Source organism: Mchenga conophoros, linkage group LG2 (assembly GCF_057382185.1).
Source record: "Mchenga conophoros isolate Kocher_MC1m ecotype Shallow Benthic linkage group LG2, M_conophoros_male_GT1.1, whole genome shotgun sequence".
Lineage (NCBI taxonomy): Eukaryota > Metazoa > Chordata > Actinopteri > Cichliformes > Cichlidae > Mchenga > Mchenga conophoros.
In genome coordinates this window covers 27,936,840-27,950,922 of record NC_140527.1, presented here as the reverse complement: position 1 = coordinate 27,950,922, position 14,083 = coordinate 27,936,840, and the positions used below count along the sequence as shown (strand labels likewise).

The window sequence follows — 14,083 nt, the reverse complement described above, 5'->3', positions numbered from 1 at the left end:
AATTGTGACCAAAAACCTGAAACACTACTCTTTCTAAAAAGTAACTTTACCGCCTGTGCTCATATGGAACTTTTCTCTCCCTTTGACCTGGTTCATCAAAGTAGTACTACGGCTTAACAACCAGAACCATGCAGGGCTCGGCTGTAAACATGCAGCGTAAGAACACAGAAAGGAGCCACAGGACAAAGCCAACACTTTGGCATGATGCTCAGATCACTGAGCCAAACACTCGTGCTCGTTCTGATAACATCTCCCTTCAGCCTTCGCATTACATTAACACTCTTAGGCTACGTTCACACTGCAGGTCTTGATGCTCAATTCCGATTTTTTGATCAAATCCGATTTTTTTGTCTGCTTGTTCACACTACAAATAAAATGCAACAGCAAACGCGCTCTAGTGTGAACGCTCAAAGCGGCCCCGCATGCGCAAAAGAAGACGTCACACAAAACGAGCTCTGTTTAGACCCAGAGCAAACAATATTGTTTGACTGATGGCCCTTAATATAAAGAGTTCGGACTTCACGTTTCCCAATTTTTTTTTTTTTTGCTTTAAGTTATTTTGTTATTTACATAATAATGTAGATAACCTAATAATTATCGTTATTGCTGTTTTAGAGGAGCGGTGCTTCAAAGGATAGTTGCAGATTTCTGTCAGAATCTGCAGATTATACAGTACAAATAAAATGTTCACGTTGTCTTCCCAACAGTTTGACTAACATCTACACTGGATGGCCAGGAAGTGTTCGCGATGTCTTCCCCGGCGCTGATAATTGGTCTTGTGTCAGTGACGTAAAAGACGGATTTAATGCGACATGACCATTCAAACAGCAGTCGCTTTCTAAAACATCAGATATGTATCGGATTCAGTACCACATTCGAAAGTGACCTAGATCAGATTTGAAAATATTGGATTTGTGCCGTTCACACTGTCATACCATGATCGGATATGCGTCGCATAGGGTCAAAAAAATTGGATTTGATGCGCTTTCGCCTGCAGCGTGAACGTAGCCTAAGAGCCAACTATGGCTACGTTATCTTGGTAAGTTAACCCAGGGTTTCCCCTCCATGTCCTCCACGTACTTTAACATGGGAAAAATATGAAGAGGTTAAACACGCAATGCAGGCTGAAACTGCTACAGAGTGGGAGTGTATGTGAGAGGAAGACCTCTGTGCAGTGGTTTATTATTAAATGCATTGTATGGATTTGGTCAGTAAGACTGGACAAGACCTGCTGTATTGATAGTGTTTAGGCTATTTCAAGCCACTAGAGAAAGCCTGCTGAAAAATACTGTGTAAATTCATCACAACTCACTAAAACATGGGAGAATCTGACAGATTGTAATCGAGCATTTCATTAAATGAATGTTTAATAGATAGTTTTAGTTTTGATTCTTTCAGCTGTTGCCCCGATTAAGTTCGACAGTAAGAATAAAGAGAAAAACAGGATCATATATTATCACTTATAGAGCAATAAAAATGTAAAAATTGTTAGTAGCCAAAAAAGAAAATAAATTTGTGTCCAAGAATCTATATTTATTACTGATGCTCTTTCTCCTTTTGCCCCTGCCATTATCCACATATGTGGATGCGAGGGACCCTCTGGGAATGATGTTGATTTTTTTTCCCACAGAAATGACTGAGTAGGCGTTGATTTCATACCTGATGATCTCTGATCTGTAACATAACCTGCTCCAGAGTGGGTCAGGTTACCATGGCGATATAGTCCTGTAAGAAGTGATCTACCTTCATGGTAAAGAAAATCTGTATTTCCACATTTGCACAGTAGAGTGAAATTCTTTCAGTGGTGCAAACAGTGATCTTATACACAAGTGATCAGTAAAGGAGTGTCTACACGCGGGCATTATTATGGGATTGGAGTGTAAATCAGGCATGAGTATGTGCAAATATGCACACCTTTATAAATCTGATTAAAAGAATGATTATGCAAATGTCTCCCTTTGTGAATACATACGGTTTTTGTCCCATATTTGAGCAGATATGGGACAGAGCTTTTCCTCCACGTCATTAGAACGACTTGTTTTTGTGTTCACAAACTTTATTCCAGCTTTCTGACTAAATATTTTTTCTGCCGCCATTGACACAGAGACACTGTGTATCACCAGCTAATGAGGAGAAACGTCTGCATGGTAACAGCCAGTCATTAAACACACACAAAAAACCCCAACAAACAACAGCAACCCGAGCCAATCTTGTAATTAAACTAGAGCTACGTGGCCTGGCTCTCTAACCTCGATGCCGTCGTCACAGAAGAAGACAGTCATAGCAAAGCGAGGATTACAAGTTGTCGTGTAGCTTTAAAGACAGACTTGTTCCTTCGCTAACGGTTATCCTCTCTCTTTGCACAGTTTCGTTTTAGACAGAGAGCAGCACTCTTTGAGTCATTAAGTCCTCTCACTGCGTCAGCATATGAAGATCTCTTCAGCGTTATCAAAGAGGATACATCATCTTGTTGAACTGAGAACAATTTCCTGACATGGAAAGCAAAAGCTTCTCATTACACTGATGTGACAGTTCGCACGTTAAACGTCATTCACGCACATCTCTTTAAATCGACCTATTGTGCTGTTTTCTGTCTTATTTGCTTCAAATGTATATATGAGGAAATATTATTTAGTGTTATAAAGATTCAGTGGAATCTTTATCCCCACACACACACACACACGCACACATGCACCTCTCTGTGTAATGGCTTTTTGTGGATGAGTAGTAAACTGGATGGTCTTAACTTCTCCAGTGGGCCAGACCTGTTATGATGCAATGCTTTTAACACTTTCCCTTGAGACTTGACTTTTAAAGAGTTCATGGCGGTGGCCTTTGAAGTATTAAGCTCTAGTTTATGTCACAGAGTTATAATTGGCTGCTCAAGATCACACTGTAGTGCTGGACGGTATGTCAGTGGACTCGTGTTCCCCGTGGGAAGTGGGCCAACCAAAGGTTTCTAGTTTTCAAATACATAATTTAGTTTATTTAGAGGTGCATTCAGGTGCAATGGAGTCGAAAGGGCCGAATAACCGTAAAATGGAGCTTTGTACTTGTGCGTTTACAGCAAACACGCTTTAGCCGATCTGTGACAGACAAAAATCGAATCAGATGCAGAGAAAAACACCCGTTGTAAATAAATACACTCTGTACACACAGCGTGAAGTTTAGCCTTTGAATTCTCTCATGTTTGTCAGTGGCGTGCCATGCACTGACTTCTTTCTGCAGTTAAAGCTGCGAAATACCAGCGCTAGATGACATTTTTGATCTGTGACTTACATGACTTGTACAACATAACTAACAATGGCACTGCATTAAATGTTAATGTTACTAAATATTTTATGATCAGCGGTCAACGGCAAGCGTATCGTTTTGGATGTTTTTATGAGTTTTTCAAACTAAATAAATTGCACAATACCTTTTTTTAAGCAATAAATTTAAAATAATGCCAAACTCATATATGCAAATTAATACTTATTTTCTTCTTTTACTTGTCAGAAGATTCAATAAATAAATTTAAAAAAATGTGAATTTTCTGAAAATTATTTCATGGTGAGGGCTTTAAAAAGTGAAGTTAGTCAAATTTTCAACTTTATAATCTTATTCAGAATCCATATTGTGCAGAAGACATTGTGCAAGACTTTTTTAGGCTCATATTCATGCTTTTTAAGCTCTTTAGCCCTTTGCTGTAAGATATGTAATGCATCAGCATTACAGCATCACAAAAGCTTGGAACTTGAATTATTTTTTAACGAACATGTGTGCTGATATTGGTATTGCGAACTTCATTAAAAGCCTACTTTAAGTGTGGTATCAAAATATGCTTAAATTACCTAAAGTTAAAAAGGTTAAAGCACCTCTCTGCCTGAGTTATATACTATTAAAAGAAGCAGCTACAGTCAGCTCTTCCCATGTCACAAGAGGTCGCCACAGCTGATAGCTCCACATGTTTGATTTGGCAGAGTTTTATGCCTTTCCCCGAAGGGAATTTGTGCCTCCGGCTGGAATTTAACCAGCAATCTTTCGCTTGCCAAGTGAAGGTGTTCATTTTGCAGGAGGAGATCATTTTTAATTACGTACATACTGCTGGGTATTTTTATCTGTAAAAACACAGCATATCTCAGTATATTGATATTTTAAAGTGCACAAAACAGTAAGTTACTATAACTTTTAGATAAATAGTATGGAGTAAAAAGCACAATATTTGTATCCCAAATATAGCAGAAGTAGAAAAAAAACATAATAAAGAATGTTCCTGGGTCCTTATGCATTTTCACATTTCATTAATGTTTGCATTTTTCTTTATTTGGATGGGTTAGCTGTATAAAGATTGCTTGTTAATAACGGGTGAAACAAATAAGCTTTTGACTGTAATGTGGACTGTGTCCATAGTGCAGCTCAGTATCAATCAAATTAAACTGAACTTCATTGTTGGAAACACTGAATCCAGAAAATGAGTGAAAAACTGTTTTGAAAATGAGGCAAAAGTTAAGCTGGCTGTTTGCAATCAAAAGTGTTTTTTTTATCCTTTCAAATTATAATTGCAAATCGCCAGCAGCCGAATGTTCCTGCCTTCTGTATTGCGTTGCTTTGTTGTGCACAGTGGTAAAGTACAGCATGAATAATAGTCATTTTTCTCAGCACAGAGCATCTAAGTGGTGGTGCTGTGTGGGTGTATTTTGGGCACTGTTTAACATTAAAAGAGAAAAGGGGAGAGTGCAGTGAAAGACATGATTAGTCACAGGTGTTCTAGCTGCTGACGTAAAACTCCTTATGCTGGGCACAGGGCGCGTTCATGTGGAAAAAAGGACAGATTCCAGAGCTGTGATGAGTGGGCAGCGCAAGACACTATGATATATGTGTACACTTAGGTAACAGTGATTTTAAAAAAGACTATAGTACACAACACTTACACTATGTTTGCATTTGATTTATTACAGAGAGTGCTTATGTGTATTATTTCTGTTTAAATGATCACCATTACTGAGAAAGATAACTAAACTCTGCCAGCTGGATATAAACTCGTTTTAACCCATATATATTTAAAATAAAATCAATAAAAGCAATGTATTTAATTGGACCATGATTGATAATGATGTTGCAATTTTTACCCTAAAAGTACTCATAGTGATCAAACACAACAACAGTGCTGGGATTCCAGATATTAGCCCATTGTAATCAAAAATCCCAACTGATTAAAATTTGATGCTGATCTGACCGTAGCAGCCATCCTGGTTTGGAGATGCACGGGAAGTTGACCTTGAAGGGCAAATCTGGCTCTATTTGCACGACTGATTCCAGTATGAGAGCGAAGTGCCGAGGTGATACAATACTATGAGGTCTTTAAGATAGGATGGGCCTGATTATTCTGTGAGGAAGTGTGGCTTGTATTTAAAGCCACTGTGACCTCACATGAAGGGACTAGCAGCGATCAGAAACCATGGACCATCAAACTCTCCATTATGTGGCAAGGACAGATAAAATAACTACTCATGACTCAAAGTGGGTGGGTGCAGAGTTAAACTAACCTTATCTTTGAGGCCGCTGATTGAAGGGACTACCAGAGGAGCTGGAGGATGCTTACTGACATACAGGGTTTAAAATATCCAAGAGGGTTATACAGACAACCAGAGCACAGATAATGTCCACTACAGTTAAACTGTCAGCTACAAAGTGATGGGCGGAAAGAGAATTGCTTTATATGTGGGTAATGTCTTTGATGAGATTCAGTCAGACATTTATCCCAAGGATGGATAAAGGCTTTGTAAAGAATACATATATGAACCTTAGTGGGCTGAATGCCCCTTTGTAAAGATTGAAAGGTACTCTGTGTAATTTAATATGCCACTTTCCTTCAAGTAGAGGCCTCACAAGAGACCGATTTAAAAAGAATTGAAGAAGCAGAGGCCAGGCTATCGTGACTTTTAGACAAACTCCAAAAACCATTCAGCGTGCTTTTTATTAGCCTTATCCTGTCCTCTAAATTGGTGTCTTTCTTTATAACGCAAGCTTTGATTAAAAATTGATTTGAGCTTATCTTTTGTACCTAAATTCTCATTTTTTTAAAGCAGCACGGAACTATAGCAGTCAAATAAATGCGCTGTGAAACGATACAATATTTCCCAGTGAACTGCGGTGGAGATAAAGCGTGAAGTATAGTGCTCCCAAATGGTAAAGCACAAACATTAAAAGTAATGCTCTCTGAATCCAGTAACACAACAAACACAACAACATAAAGCCATCTCTCAGGACGCTAAAAGTGGATATGGGATCTGATATTTGTCTTCCAGCTCCTGCAGTTTGAACATCCACAGCTTCAACCTCAAGGTTTCTTGCTGCGTTCTGTTTAGACGGAAACAAACACAGCAGAAAACGCTGAATTCAGAGGGCCTTCTGGGGGTGTCGCTAAATAAATTATTAATTCACCCGACTCCAGCTGAGGCTTATTTTCACTTCTTAAAACCCTTATTTTGTGCTTGGCTAGAAACCATCGTCTTTTCCGTTCTAGGTGAAGATCCCACTGATCACAAAGTCAAACAACATGCTGATTTTTAAAAGGTCTTATTTAATTTTCGCTGGAAAATCAGTTACTCTGATGCACATTTTTTTCTAACTGGACAGAAACGACTCGTCTTTGGTTCCGTGGTACAGTTTCACAGATTCTCTGTGTGCCAGAAAAAAAAAGAGTCCAACTGAGCAAAAAGTAAAATGATGTTGACAAAGACTAATCACATAATATTATCATGAAGGCAGGTGTACCGTTGGCCCAACCTAGGGAGAAAATTATCTCAGTAATTTGGATAGTTCCAAATACAAGCAAGTATCAGGTGTCCAAAGACTGCAGCCAATTTTGCCTTATCTGTGAGGTGTGCAGGGAATTAGAAATCAGCAATCATCCAAGAGAGCAACCCATCAGTATCAGACACACACAGACACACAGACACACACACACACACACACAAAGATGAAAAAAAAAACTGTGAAAAAACACTATTAATTAGTTGCACACCTTCCCATTCTTTGTTCTTCTCTAGGCCCTTATTTTCCTTCTGTATGTATTAGGTAATCGGGTCTAATTGTCCTGAGGTGTAAACATGAAAGTGCAAACTAAATCATTATAATAAGCCTTGTAAGGTTTATTAAGGGGAAAGCAGTAGAACAACGCATTCAAAAGGCTAATGAAGTACACAGTAAGAAGAAATAATATCCAAGTGGCTGAGATCATCAGAACTGATTATAAAAGGGGGGCTGCTCTTGGCAACGTCTGGTGGAATACGATGTATATAAAATGCTATCAAGTTAAATTGCTAGCTGAAGAAGTCTGACATTTCTTTTCTATCAGTATTTTAGATTACCTTCCAGAAGGGGTGGTGGTGGGTTATAATGAGTTTCTGATGTTGCTTTGAGATTGTTGGAAGCTTGTTTAAAGCACTAGTGGGGGCCACTAGAGTAGCTTTTTGCACAACAGCTGCAAAAGTGGGAGGGGATCTGGAAAACAATGGTAATGTCTGGAATCATGCACTGGTTAATGTTAAACAGTGCAAAAGTCTTAAGCTACCCCTCATTTCTTTCTTTTTGTTAGGAAAATGGGAAATAGTTATCGTTGTTCATAAAAACATATGTAATGGATATACAGTACATACGGCAGAGTTTGTGCAGTTCTAAAGCACAATATTTGGTATGACCACTTTTATTCTTCCACACAGTCTGAACTCTCTTAGGCAGTTTTCTTGTTATTTCTTTGAGTCATCTTCAGGAAAGGTTCTTCGGGCTTCTTGAAGGACGTTCAAAACTCTTCTTTGGATGTTTCTGCCTTTTGTTCTGCACTCTGTAAAGATGATCCTGCTTCAGTAATGCTGATGTCCGGGCTCTGGGGAGGCCAATCCATGACTGATGGTGTTCAGCTGTGTGTTTTTTCTATTCAGGCATGCTTTGAGTGTATTGGCAGTGTGTTCGGGATATTGCATGGTGGATCAAAAGCTGATGGTAACTGTTAAGTATTTATAATTCCATCAGTTTGACAAGATCTCTGACACCACTGGCTGAACTGCAACTGCAAACACTGACAGAGCCCCTGTGTGTTCTATAGATAGCTGTAGAAACTAACTGTTGCTCCATCTCGTGACCTCCTACGTACATATTTTAATGACAATTTGAACCAAAAACAGCACTGCATAAATGCTGTTGTCATAGATTTTCAGTCCAGTCCTTGTGTAATTTGGAATAGCTCAGACTTTTCTCCCCGTTTCCCTTCCTTAAAAATGGATTCTTGAAAGCCACCCTTCCACTGAGACCAGTACATTTTTTAATTGACATATATCGGAGAAAACGTTGCAGATAGATTTTTGTTGATGCTTGTGCCACTTCTGCACATGCTCTGTGACGCCTCTCCCCTGACCGCCCTCACCCCCTATCTTTTATGCAGCATGAGCAGGTTTGGAGAATTTCTTTGATTATGGTGTGGGTAGGAAGTAAAAAAATACTTCAAAATAATAGCATGAAATATATATATAACCGTGTAAAAAAACTATACTATAAAACCAAATGAATAAAATACAGAATATAGCATTAGGTCTACTTCTACCCCACAGCAGTACACCAGCTTGTGCCTGAATCTTAACTAAAATTACATTAGAGGAATCAGGAGGGTCAGGGGGTGAAGGAACTTCTGTTATTCTGCTGGTTTAGCCTCTGAGAGATTTGTTTTGGTGTAGCCATCAGATATCTAATATTTCTGTGCTGGTGATTGTTTACAAATGCAGATTTTTGTTCTTAAAAAAAAAAGAATGCATGAGGAAAATGCAGTCCTTTTTTTCTTATTTAAAAGAACTGTTTGCATGCATGCAACCAAAGCCTCCTCAAATATAATTAGAAAGGCAGGCAATAGTGTCTTGATGCTGCTTCTCTAGCCTTACAGATCACTCCTGGCTTCATAGTGAGTGGTCAGTGAAACAAAAATCTTATCCTTTGCCTACAGGCTTTACATTTCTTTCAATTTTAAACTCAGTTCAGCAGCATTCTCCTGACAAATATCACTATAGCAACGTGATACGTCTGAAATTGCAACACGGCTTGGGTTATAAGCCAGTGTCACAGCTCAGTAACACAGTAAGAATTCAAATCCACGTCTCGGAGACACATAAAAGCTTTGCAGGCAGAAACAAGAAGAAAATAAATGTCTGAAAGGCTGGAGCTGGCAATACATAAGCAGGAGCACAAACGACCAGATTAAAAGGGGAATCTAGACATTGTTTTGCTCGTTGCGACCTAAAATTTGTATATATGCTACATTGTCACATCACTTTAAGTGATACGAGCTGATTTTTATTCTATTATTTTTCGTAGGTACACTGTTTACACTGGCTGCCTTAACTGCATGCATATGCACAAACACAGTTCACTCTCACAGGCTGTAATTACAATGAACACTTGTTGTGTTTGCAGACCTGCCAGCGCTTCCCACTCCCACAGTGCAAAGAAGTTGGCCAAAGAGAACAACCCCTGGACTAAGCATCTTAATTAGCAAGTATTCTTTCTTTTTTCTTTTTTTTTTTAAAATAAAGCGTGCAACGGCAGAGGACACAGTGAGTAAAGGGCAACCCACAGTTTTCTATTACAAGCTTAACTGGTTAGGAGCTAGCAAGAACATCTACCAGCAGAGCAGATGTTCTAAAGACCGTGAGCACACATACTGACCAAATGCGTGCGCTGATCTACACGGTCGCACACACACACACAGCACAAACTCGCAGCCTTGCATTAAATTGAAACCATTTATGCTTGAAAAACAGCTGAACCACTGCGATATCAGCAAGTCTTGACACTTCAGCAGGTTTATTATGGATATTCCAAAAATTCCTACCCACATGCATCCAGTGGCTACATTGGCCACAGCCATGTGTTATCTCACAAAAAAAAAAAGGGAAAAACCCCCAAAGCACTTCCTCTTATAAGGAGAGGGCCTTTGAAGGTATTAGGATGCATATTGACATTACAGGACCTTGAGCAATTACAGGTCTTATCTTCCTGCCTGACAAACAGTCCGCTTCATTATGGGCTTTTAGCTGACACCTTACCTCAGCCTTTCCCACTGAGCCATCGCTGCTAATGCAGAAAACGAAATGCCTAAGAGGTTTGTTAAATATACAGTATCTGAATTGTTTAACTATAATTTTCTTCTTTAATGGTCCTTTTAAAGATTCCATTAGTGAGTGGATGCAGCGAATGGCAATTGAAGAAAGAGCACTGAGGGATGCAGAGGAGGAGGAATAAGTAATGCACTAACTTCTGAAGGAAAGCACGGTCCACAGAAGTTCTTTTAAGTACAGTATTTGGCAATTACTAGAAATAAAGGAGATTCTCTTTTTTTTCTCAAGGCTAATTGTGTGGAGAAATCGTCGAAGGAGATTGCATTTCTGATCATCGATAGATTTGTGTGCTCGTTCTTTTGTGTTGGCAGAAGTTTTGCGTATTTAAAGTGCATTGCAGCAAATTACACACGGGTTCGCTTCATTCAGATCGAACTGAGAAGCAGTGAATGAACAGCAGTTCTTGGCTGAGTTATTTTTAAAGTTATGGCTACAAGTGTTGAGCCACAAACCAGAATTCATAAAACTAAAATAAAAAAGCCAAATAGTTGCTGGTTTAGGATGCTCTCATGAGCATATGTGGCCAGTATCACTCAGGACCAGAAAACTTTGATTGTTCGCTCATTCAGATCAGTGATGTTTGTCTTTATTTTTCCTTTTTTTCAGTGAAAAATGAACATTTAGACCCATGGACTAATCAGCTCTAATTGCTGATGATGACTAATTGTACCTGCCATGAGATAGCTCATGATGTTACCATAGTAACACAGCAGGAACCATCCTAGTGGGTGTATTGTTTATAAAAGGATGCTGTGTACAATATGTTACCCATTAATTAAAATGTGAAAGCATCTCAAATTTTCAATGATAACTGCACAGAGTTTATTTATTTTTTCCACATCTTTACCAACTAATCAAACCTTAACGAACCTAAGCCTAAAATAGACAGCAATAGTATTTTTTTAGCCTTAGATCAGGTCAGGATGATGTGGTCAAGCTTTGAAAAGAGCACTGAGTCAAGGATGAGTTTGCCCTGGCTGCAGAAATAACCCCAGCGGGGAGTTGTGAAGGAAAAGGATAAGAAAAGAAGGTGTAGAAAGACACTGTTTGTACATGACAAATAAGAAGCGTTATAGTGTGTGCCCTGGGAGAAGAGAGGAGCAGAAAGGGTGAAGATGTGCGCTGAAAAAAGGGCTGGGCTCTGTTTATGGAATATACGAATCAGATGATGGATGTACGACGGAAGGAGAGAAGGTTAAAATGAGGAGGAGACGAGGGGGGAGAAAAGCAGTGGGAGTAATTATGGTGATGGGAGGATTAAATGAAGGAGCAGGAAGGTCTTTCTAAACATTATGGTATTGACTAATCCATGAATAGCAGGTGGTGAAAATGTCTGACCGCTCCTTCAGCATTCATCAAAGCAAAACACCAACTCACCTGGCAGTGCGTTCAACAATCAGCTGACTGAACCTGAAATAAATTACATTTCACTTGATTTAACCAAATGTCAGCTTCGAAGGCAAAATCCACACACAATCCAAGAAATCTGTCAGGCAGTGGAATAACGAAGCAGAAATATCGGTGGCTTTGGAGACAGTGGGGAGTATGAAAACAGTTACATCAAATCACTCAATTAAAGTGGACCCTCTGTAGAGGTCATTTACTTCACCATGCTGAGGCCTAACAGCAAAAAGTCTTTAAATCTTTGAGCATGTGGAGTAAGCGGACAAATACATACGGCAATGCTGACAAGACCATCTATGCAGTGTAATCTTCAATCTGCATTAAATATGAAACCAAATGAAGAAACAAATAGATTTTTGTGGTTATGGGTTTAAAACCATAATTAATGGAACAGCCAGTTCTTTCATAATGGACATTTGTGCCACTGTTTCCTCTGGCAAATTCAAATCCATGTCTTTTCACAGCTCAACACCATCCGTGATGCCGATGCCAAGACGTGACACATTAGTGTGAGGGAGGAGGCAAACTCATAACTATGATTTCATAATGAAGAATGATGAACTAAAACAAAGACCTTTAAAAATGTGCATCCCATTTTTTTTTAAACGGTGATCCTGATTCAAGGCTCGGTATGTAGTGAAAAAAATCAAACTAAATTAAAGCCGTTAAAAGGCAATAATCAAAATCTTCGACATAGCAGTGTGACTGTGTGAGAGGCGAACACTGGTGAACACTCTGGGCCATGTAGCAGCCAAAGTGCAGGACATTTCCCCTGAGACTGGATAGACTCCAAAGCCGGAGCAAAAAGAGTATTAGTATTAGAATTAAATCTATTATTGTGCCCAGAAGTACAGTATCTGCTGAATGTGAAAATAAGCTACTGTTTATCACATTCACCTAAAAGGTGATAATGGCAGCTGTAACTGGATTTGCATATCCCTAAGCCTCACTCTGTTTGCTCCGCTCCACCATAATCAGTATCTGTAGATTACTTAATCTATTATAGTGAAAACACTTAATATGATGATTGTTTTTAATCAAAAAGACCCCTCTGGTCTCCAGTATTAAGAAAATCACAACTACTTTAGCATCCGTGGAGGTTTGAAGCTCTAATATAGTGCCACGGTTGGAGCCAGCCTTGTGAAACGTTTACCCTTACTAACACACGAACCACCAGTGGGGGCTTGCTGGTGCTAATTAAAATCTTCCTACTTTTATGTCAGATCTGATTCTTATTTTTGCATTCTGCACTGGGCATGTAAAGAATCCTCCTCGGTCGATTGTAAGAAGTATTGCGAGAGAGTTTGTAGCGGTCTCTACGGCTCCGGCGAGTCTTCATTTCTTCTTTGCATCCTGCAATCAAAGCGACATGCAGCTTGTCTTTGAAACATATAATTTATGAAGTGAATTATGAAATACATGCAGATGTTCTCGAGTCCATTAAAAACCAGAACGCTGTGCTCAACAAGAGAAAAGCGTCTCAGTCCGTGTCTTTAGAAAAGTGTGATGAAATATTGAATCAGAGCATGTTTGAGTGATTATGATGTCAGTTCAATGGCATGTTCTGAAACCTATAAACCAATCTAATCTAAAGAGGGCTTTCTGAATCATGAAATTAGTGCAGAGTGTGGGTGAGAAAATACAGGGAAATCAGTAAACTAAAAACACGAGGCGAATGCTTAAAATACCTGGATGTGTTATAATGCCAGTCATCCATTAGTCTAAATCAATTTGTCAGCAGGATTTAGCACCAATGCTAGAGCATTATGTTTCAGTCGCCATGGAGTCCAGCTATCACCTGAGGCATTAGGAAACATAATGCTTCAACCTGTTAAGGATCAACAGCAGCCACAGCCTGAAAGGAAATAGGAAGAGGGCCCTTATACTGTTCAACATATTCCTAAATCAAAGAAGACACGCAAGAGTGCAATACTCTAAAAATGAAACTGTTCTAAAGAAACTCTGAATTCAGTTCTGGCACTATTTGGAGTGAAAGAAGTCCCCCTGGAACTAATCTGTACACATTGGTCTGTGTTATTACTAGCACAAAGACTTGTGTTGTTGATCTGGAAACAAGAGAAACCACCAACCCACCTAACCTTGCTGAAAGGTGTTAATGAAAACAGCGGAAAATGATCAATGATCACAATGAAAAAATGTGAATTAACTAATAATATGACAACCCTTTTTTATTATTTTAACAAATCAAACTCATGAAAGACAATTTTTCAATAATATTGCCTGTGACATCTCTTTTTAAGGCTCTTCTGTGACAATTTCTGAAAGATAAAATATTGCACCAAAAAAAGAAAAAGAAAGTCTGGCTCCTTGGCCTCAAGATTTTTGCATGGTACTATAGACATACAGTGGGGCAAAAAAGTATTTAGTCAGCCACCGATTGTGCAAGTTCCCCCACTTAAAATGATGACAGAGGTCAGTAGTTTGCACCAGAGGTACACTTCAACTGTGAGAGACAGAATGTGAAAAAAAAATCCATGAATCCACATGGTAGGATTTGTAAAGAATTTATT

At 39.0% G+C, this 14,083-nt stretch overlaps 1 protein-coding gene across 4 annotated transcripts in view; it reads left to right on the top strand.

Annotated features, from left to right (window-relative positions):
• frmpd3 (FERM and PDZ domain containing 3) overlaps nt 1–14,083 on the top strand; it is a 99,471-nt gene that overhangs the window by 33,562 nt on the left and 51,826 nt on the right. For 2 of the 4 annotated variants that reach the window (XM_085291802.1, XM_085291767.1), the window contains exon 2: nt 9,445–9,522. The exons of the other annotated variants lie outside the window; for them this stretch is intronic. The gene's annotated coding sequence lies outside the window, so the exon portion shown is untranslated. The remainder of the gene's footprint in view (nt 1–9,444; nt 9,523–14,083) is intronic. 4 annotated transcript variants of the gene reach the window in all.